At 37.1% G+C, this 8,889-nt stretch overlaps 1 long non-coding RNA gene across 1 annotated transcript; it reads left to right on the forward strand.

The window, feature by feature from the left end:
- The first annotated feature begins 2,423 nt into the window (after nucleotides 1-2,423).
- Nucleotides 2,424-7,639, forward strand: LOC117612798. Its single transcript, XR_004583567.1, has 6 exons — nucleotides 2,424-2,869; nucleotides 3,073-3,206; nucleotides 3,329-3,414; nucleotides 5,600-5,648; nucleotides 5,760-5,812; nucleotides 5,893-7,639. It is a non-coding gene; the product is annotated as an uncharacterized LOC117612798 (long non-coding RNA).
- The last annotated feature ends 1,250 nt before the right edge of the window (nucleotides 7,640-8,889 follow it).

Raw genomic sequence — 8,889 nt, forward strand, 5'->3', positions numbered from 1 at the left:
GACATCAACTGATCTTGTTTTGAATTTGTCAATGTGACTCTGAGAGTTTTTGTTTTGATTGAAATTTTTTGGCCCTTAATCCTGTTCACCTCCTCTTATTTTTATAGAGACTCTGAATGAGGGTCTATTCTTTATTATCTGGGGGCAGATATTTTGGAAATGATTTTTTTTTGTTTTCCAACGCAAAGAAGGGGGAAGTTATTAATCTGCTATGATGGTCCATTTGCGTTTTCTGAAAAACTAACTCTCTTGTTTTCTGCTTATCACTTGCAAAACATAACCTACTATGATAGTCCATATGCTTTTACTCTCCTGTTCTCTGCTTATCTCTTGAAAAACATAACCTGCTATGATGGTCAATTTGCTTTTTCTGGCAAACAACTCTCTTGCTCCCTGTTTATCTCTTGAAAACGTAACCTGCTATGATGAATAGTCTTTCTGCGTATAGAAAGGAAACATGGTCTTCTTTTCTTAGCATTTTAAATGGACATGGAGAGTGTTTTTTGGTTAACCTGCTTTTATTAACTCCATATCACTTCCTCTGCCTTAGTTAAAAACTTTGACTTTCAAAGTCAGAAAGTCACATGGGTTCTTTTTTAGAAAAGATCTTCCCAAAAAATCTGCTAACTTGCATTCTGAGATTGAGATTAACGGTGATGAGAGCTTTTTAGAAGCTGGGCCTAATCCTGAAATCAATTTAGAAGTTTGATTTGTCCACATCAAGTCGCCATTTAATGGCGATTAATCTTTAATATGTGATTCTAATCCTTGCTAATTTGTTTCACAAAGGTCTAGGCCTTTAAAACCACTTGGGCTGATTTCTGACTTCAAATAAAGCTCAAACTTCTGTTTTCTGATTAGACCAATGAAAATTGGGCTGGCATGTAGAATTTAGGCCCAAACAATAGTGAATCCATTTACAGTACTAACATTTACCAATGCAAAGTTCAAGGAGATAAACCAATTGTCTTGTTGCCATCAGGTCAGATAAATAACATCAATCTATGGTTAAATTAGTTCATGAAAGAATTTTGCACCTGTTTCTTCAAAAGTTTTAAACACCAAAGAGTAACTAGAATACATACTACCAGTGGAAACTTGAAACATGATCAAACAAAATATAAGTGAACATCTTCCTTACATGATATGTACTAGGATTATTTACTGTAGATGTTCCTGAACTTGGCCCCCATTTGCAATTGGGTTCGTGAACATTTTTTTTTTGGAGACAATTACATCCGTTAACTCGACAAATAGTTCCAATTGGGTCCTGCCATCCAACTCTGTCAATTTGTCTTTCAAAATGACGAGGTAAAAACATCTTTCGGGTTCTTCATCTAGTATTGACCCCAATTCCACCTTCTTCTTCCATCATCGACCCAACAAACCCACCTCAAGAATCTGACTATTTTGGAAAGCCACCTTGTTCTTCCATCATCAATTCAACAACCCCACCTCAAGAATCTGACTATTTTGGAAAGCCACCTTTTCTTCCATCATTAATTCAACAACCCCACCTCAAGAATCTGATTATTTTGGAAAGCCATTTGTTAGAGGAGACTTTGTGCAGAAAATTCCAACGTTTTGGAATTTCATAAAGACAAAAAAAAAAAAAACAGCAATGAGAGAGAAACTTACCCTACCCAACAATTCTCTTCTTCATGGAAACTTCTCAATTCCACAATCTCTTGCCCTCTTCATGTGGTTTTCACCTTTTCTTTTGCTTTCATTTGTGTTCATCAGTCTCCCTCTTTGTCTCTCCCTCTCTCCCGCAACTTATTCCCCAATCCTTCTTCATCCCAACCCGACCTGCAAAAACTTCTTTGCCGAAAACCTTAGTTTGGGTACCTCAAGGAGATACTTTTCTAGTCAAGAAGAAGATACAAAACACAACACTCTATTTCACATAATGTACAAAACCCAAAATCCCAAGTAGACAACTTCAATCTGTCTTGACGTCAGGAATGTGGAGGGCAAGGTAGAGTACGTTCTTTGGCTTTCTCTCATTGGTTTTAAGGGGGTTGGGTTGGGATTTGGGTTTTGAGCGGGTGGGATAAGGAGGAGGGGGAATGGGTTATGGGAGAAAGGGAGAGACAGAGAAGGAGAGCTGAGAGATAGTGAAAGAGAGAGAGATGGATTTGGGTTTGGATTTTTAATTTTTAAGTTTATTTAATCAAATATAATTTAATTATTCAATTTTTAAAATTTTAAAATATTTTAATTTAGATGGCCGGTTTTAGCCCTCAAATTAACAGCCAAATTGACGGAAGGACTCAATTGGAACGAAATAGAGAGTTAAATGGCCTAATTGCCTAAAAAAATAATTCACGGACTCAATTGCAAATGAGGGCCAAATTCAGGAACGTCTGTAGTAAATAACCCACTATGAACAACGCATCTGCTACTTCCGGAGTCAACTGAGGAATGCACATAAAATGGCCCCTATCTCTATGAAACCCTAAGTTTCCCCCAAAAGCGCTACCATGGCCCTAGCTTCCAGTGTTCGCCTTTCTTCCTCCATCCTCCGCTACCGCCTCGCTGCCCCACTCTACCCGACCCGATTTTCCAGTCTCCGTCACAACCTGTCGGAGCTCCGCTTCCTGTCCGCATCGTCCTCCCGTCCCGGGACCCACATCCGCCCAATCAAAGCGAGGCTCCAGGACGACCCCAAAAAGGAGGACCCAGGCGAGGGGCAGAACGGGAATGGAAGTGTGCTGGTCAAGGACACAAGTGAGAACAGCGAAGAAAGAATCGTTCGTGTTGAGCTCCACAAGGAGGCCACTGAAGCGTACATGGCTATGTCTGTCCTGCTCGGCCGCGCCCTGCTGGATGTTCGCGACGGTTTGAAGCCGGTGCACTGTCGTATTTTGTGAGTGATGTTTGGTTCCTGAGAAAATTTGCTGGGAAGAACAGAATTTCTGTTATTGATTTAGATCAAATAATTCCAACTTTCTGGATTCTACTCCATTTCTTTTTGAACCTTCTGTCTTTGTAAATATTGATTTAGATCACATTATAATTGGTTATAGAGTTCACGTGGTCTCCTGATTGCTTTGAAATTTCATTTTCCAGGATTTCTCCCTACGATTCCCACTAATTCAAGGGCATGGGAATTTCGGGTTGATTGATGCTGATCCTGCAGCTGCCATGCGTTACACAGAGTGCAGATTGGAGGCATGTTCAGATATTTTAGTTACTTTAACACTGTATGGGTTTTTAATAATCATGATATTGAAATGAATATTAAGATCTTTAGGTTATATGCTATTCTTGTTCTTCCTCAATGATTGTATATCTTCAATTCACATATGGCTAAATTAATTTTCAGTTGGCATGGCAACCAACATTCCTCAGCATAATCTTGGAGAGTTGGTAGATGTTCTTAGTGTGTTAATTCACAATCCAGAAGCTACGGTAAATGGCTTGACGTTTTATTTATTTATTTCATTTCTTATATTAATTAGGGTATGTTTCAATTAGTTTCTTTTTAAAAATTGAAGTTCTGTTGTACTTTATTATGGGTGTTGATAATAATTACAACAACATGCTGTATAGATGACTCCCAATTTAGCAAAATAGAAAGGAAAAGATCCCTGAAATCTGATGTAACTGAAGCCCAAAGGAACAACAAAAACATCACCCTCTCCTACAGCTCTTCTATCCCCATCCCCTCATTCCTCTTCATCCAAATCACCCACAAAACAGCCGTCTTGCAACAACCCTATAAGAGCCGAGCCTTATTTCCTCTTCCAAAAGCAGCAAGACTTTCACTAATTAATGAAGGGTACCCTTGTGGAATTACCCAACTGACTCCAGCCTCCTTGAATAGTAAACAACACAAGTTTAAAGCTACCTGACTATGGACAAACAATGATCTGCATCCTATCCTTACATTTTACACATTACTAACTTGGAGAAAAGACAGCATTTAGGTATCCCTCACTGAACTATCACAACATATTGTTGGGGAAGAGACTTTGACGTAAACTTGAGTCTTTGTCTATGTGGAAAAATTGCTTCTTTTCTACCAACTTATAAGATAGTTGAAATGAATCTAGTGTACCATTCCCTTTGTTATATCCAAGGATGAAAATCGTATGTCACTGAAAATATTGCCGGAAATATTGAAATGAATGAAGATAACAATTTTCTAAAAAAGAATGGAATTTTGAATGACACTTTAGGAAATACAAAACTAATCAATTGAGCATCAATTTTACATAGAAACTTTCATAAAATGGTGTATCCATGATTACTATTAACAATATGGGTTTAATGGCAACCAAATATGTTTAGGCAACAGTTACAAGTCTTTAATGTAGCAACATATACACTTATCTTCCGTAAATTTCTTTAAAGCCAATCAGAGAATTCCTTTTTGCATGTAGCGGTGCTCAATAACTTTTTTGGAAGTGGTTAGTCTTTGAGAAATTTCAGGTTGCTCCTGTAGTTGAGTTATCCGTTAAGATGATTTGAAACTTTGATATTAAAGAATCTCAATTATTGGCTATACAGTTATGTTTAAGTATGACTTTACCATTGCCATCACTGTTCTCCACAGAAGTTAGAAATATTGGGCATAATTTGAACCCTTCAAGTTAACTAAAAAAACCTTCAGATTCTGGCTTTTGGTTCTTCAATGTTGATTGCAATTTCTCTCCCTATACTTCTCTAGTTGATTTTTAGGGCTAAAAATTGAAACTTGCATTTTGGCCTTGAAAGTTATGACTTTGATTGAATATTATAACTTCAAGGAATCAAGATATTTTGGTTTGGAAACTAATTTTATAAAGAAAATTAAATTAGACCATTGTTGTTGAATTAAATAGTTTTAGTCAAAAACTGAGCTGTAATAAAAATATCCCAAATGTTGGTAGAGGTGTACAAGGATTGTATGATAAAACTAAACACCAAGCCGTCGTTTTGAAGGCTTCGGGCCTGTTGGTTTTTCATTTGATTTGTTTCAACATTGTTGGGAATTGGGATATTTTGGAGGCAAATTCAATGAAAGCCTTTGAAATGTTCCAAAAGGATGGGTGATAAATGCAATAACCTATTAGACATAGACATACACATGCCTTATTGCAAAGAATGGGAAAGAATAAATTTACGCCACCAAGTTTGGTTTCCAGCTTGTATGAAGTACTTTATAAGGTGTTGCTTTTGAGATTGGAGTAGGTTTTGGGAAATACCAGTGGACAAACACCAGGTAATTTTGTGAAGGTGTGGAATACGTGTCCATTGCAGTAAGCTGCCATTTTTTTCCTTGAAGAAAACAGAAATGTCAGTGAAATATTGCCAATATCACTAGAAGGTAGCCTTAGAAATTTATAGTATTAGGAATTTGTTTAGATATGATCCACATAGTGGTGCAACCAAGAAGCATGTGTATAGTGTAGCCTTCATTGCAATGCCACCCATAATGATATTAATTAATGATCCGATTGGATCAATTTCTTCGTTCAAAATGATTCTGGTGTTACTAAATTATGGCTTTCCATTGTTCTAGAAGTACACCATATTTTCTTGATTGAAATTTCTTGCTCAAATGATTCATCACAATGCTTGGATTTTCATTTGGTATTTTGTCTATTCACAGTATTCATAATGGGCAAACTAAGCAGATGGGTCTAAAGGAGTTGCTGCAGGTGACTACTTAAGTTTAATCTCTTTATTGGATTTATTTGATATTGTAGCATCTTTGCTAAGCACCCTAAGACTCCCCCCATCTAATAACCCTCGTATGTTATGTCATATAGCAGATTCTAAACACGCGTCCAAAGGATCAAGAGCTCTGGGGACATCAGATCAGGTACTTTTCTCCCTCCCTTGCTTCTGTTAAGTTATTCGCGTACGGTTCCACTCATTCTCTTGTCAATCTGTCTATTACAGATTATGGTATTAAAGTATTGGAAAATGCCGAAGGCGAACTAGTGCGTTCACTTGAGAATCGTGGAGTTTCAGCAAGTGAGGATGGTATTAAGGTACTAGAAAAAACATTCACTTGAGAATCATGAAGTTTTTGCCTTTGGGCTATCTTCCTGAAATGTTGGGAAGGTAAAATTGTTGCATTAGATTTATCAAGCGATTCAAATTTACTAAGTGATTAGAAAGGTTGTTAACTAAAAAAATTATGTTGCAAGAATCCATAATTGACACATTTAGTACTTCCAATTCTGCCCATGAAACAAACAACGAAGTGCTCAAAATCGAGGTTTTAGTAGTAAAGGAGCATGATACCTTGCGTTAAGTAAGGGAAGTTCTTTCAAGAGCCATGTTGGACTTGGGTTCGTTGGAAACAAGGCTAGCATTTCATTATTCATACGAAGATACCCCTTTCATGGTATCTTGTGATACACTTGAGCATCCTAACATGATCATTATGGACAACAGTTTTGTTGTTTAGTTAGGTTTGGTAAAATCAAGATACATGTGGACGGATGACGTGGGAAGAAGTGAGGACCGGAGGTTGTTGTGATGGTGGTTACAGTGGTGTGAGCTGGTCATGTAGAGAACGAAGAAGTGTAGGCTTTGAGGGAATAATGGAAATAAGATGGCAAAATAGCTTTTTCTTTTCTTGGGTTGATTGATTTTGTGTTCTTAGGGGAGTAATACGATGATCTAGAAGAGATTGCCTCTTTACTTTGGAGCTGCTTTGACTTTGCAAAAGGGAGGAAAGACGGAGTCTATTTAGGAACTGCTCGGTCGCACAAAAGAGAGGAGGGACTTGACCTTTCATGTTTCCTAGCTGCCTATACATAAATCTCAATATTAGAGGAGGACTAACAGCTGAGAGTAGTACTTTATTGTTCTTGGGCAACAAGAAATCAGAGTCAAAGCAGCTCCAAAGTAGAGGGGCAATATGTTCTAGATCATCGTGTTACTCTCCTAAGAACACAGCATCAATCAGCCCAAGAAAAGGAGAAGCTATTTTGCCACCTTATTTCCATTGTTCCCTCAAAGCCTTCAGTTCTTCGTCCTCTACATGACCAGCCCACACCACTGTAACTACCGTCACACCAACCTCCGGTCCCTACTTCTTCCCACGTCATCCGTTCACATGTATCTTGATTTTACCTAACCTAACTGAACAACAAAACTGTGGTCCATAACGATCATGTTAGGATGCTCAAGTGCATTACAAGATACTATGAAAGGGGTATCTTCGTATGAATAATTAATTGCTAGCCTTGTTTCCAACAAACCCAAGTCCAACATGGCTCTCGAAAAAGCTTCCCTTATTTAACGCAAGGTATCATACTCCTATACTACTAAAACCTCGATTTTGAGCACTTCATTGTTGTTTTATAGGCAGAATTGGAAGTACTAAATGTGCCCATTATGGATTCTTTTAACATAATTTTTTTAGTTAACAACCTTTCTAATCACTTAGTAAATTTGAGTCTCTTGATAAATCTAATGCAACAATTTTACCTTCCCGACAGCTCAAAGGCAAAAACTCCATGATTCTCAAGTGAATGTAGTGGTTGAACACCTTCGGCATTTTCCAGTACCTTAATACCATCCTCACTTGCTGAAACTGCTAGCATTCTTCCTTCCTTTTTAAATTGTAAACAATGAGAATCCTAACACAGATATTAAATCAAGTGTTCTTTCAACTCTAACATTAACCTCGAAATATATAATAGTGAACATGATGACCAAAGGTATACAACTTATCACCAATGAATCTGCAAACAGATAACCATGATGTTTGCAAGCAATAGCCTTATCCATCGTAATGAAGGAAAATGCCGTATGAACCAAACCTTAATTAAGGCTCGTCAATGGGCCGGGCGGGGCTTTAAAGATGAGAGAGAAAATATCGGATCGGGTTTTTTTAGAAAGTTCAAGCTCAACTCATGAGCCGGGCTTGAGAAAGCCCATTGGGCTGGGCCGGGCTAAGCCCAACGGGCCCTACTTCATTTAAAAAAAAATCATAAAGGAATTTTAATCTAAATTTGAGATTAAACTCACTTAATTTCAATATTTTCACTTCAAACCAAATTTATAAAACACACAATAAAGTTACACAGCTTATAAGATTTTCCACAAAAATAATAAAACTAAGTATTATTTTTGAGGTTATTACATAATTAGATCGTAATACGTTTTAAGAAATAATTTTAAAAAATGATAAGTATTAAAAAATATTTTTTTAAAGGATGGTATGAATAAATATGCAAATATTTGGTGATGTGTTCAAGAAAAGTATGATTATATTTGGTTTCGTGATATGATTATATTTAGTAATGTGATATGTTGTGAAAATCACATGTATATAATTGTTGAATTAATAATTGACACAAATTAATGTGCTAATCATCCAATTATAAACTAGGAATGAGTAAAGGAAAGTAAATGAAATAAAACAAATTATATATGTGATTTAAGTGATATAATCATAAACCTAAACTCTTATTTATATATAATGTGGGCCTAACGGGCAGGGCTTTCTTGGGCTTAATCAGGTTGGGCCTATGGGTCGGGCCGGGCTTTAGACACCCAAGCTCAAGGCGGGCCGGGCCATCTCAAAGCCCATAATGGTCTGGGCCAGGCGGGCCCCCATCGGCTCATGAGCCCGCATGCCAAATAATGAGGCCTAACCTTAATTGTCTTGTCCTCTCCACAATTTATGGTGCATAATTTTTTGTTTATGCGAGTGAAAGCAAGATCACTAATATTACTGACATGAGAATCTATCTGGCAGAATTTCATTTAGAAAATCCAATCAACATATAAGTAATTATAGTCCTCGAAAACATGGATGGTTGTAAACGACCAAGAAACCTTGTTACCCAAATCAGGTTAAACAATACTAGCAATCACAATTCTAGAAATCGTAAGAGTCACTATATGAAATTAAAAAAGGAAAAGAGAAAGAACCTC

This window comes from Prunus dulcis, unplaced genomic scaffold (assembly GCF_902201215.1).
Source record: "Prunus dulcis unplaced genomic scaffold, ALMONDv2, whole genome shotgun sequence".
In the NCBI taxonomy this organism is placed as follows: domain Eukaryota; kingdom Viridiplantae; phylum Streptophyta; class Magnoliopsida; order Rosales; family Rosaceae; genus Prunus; species Prunus dulcis.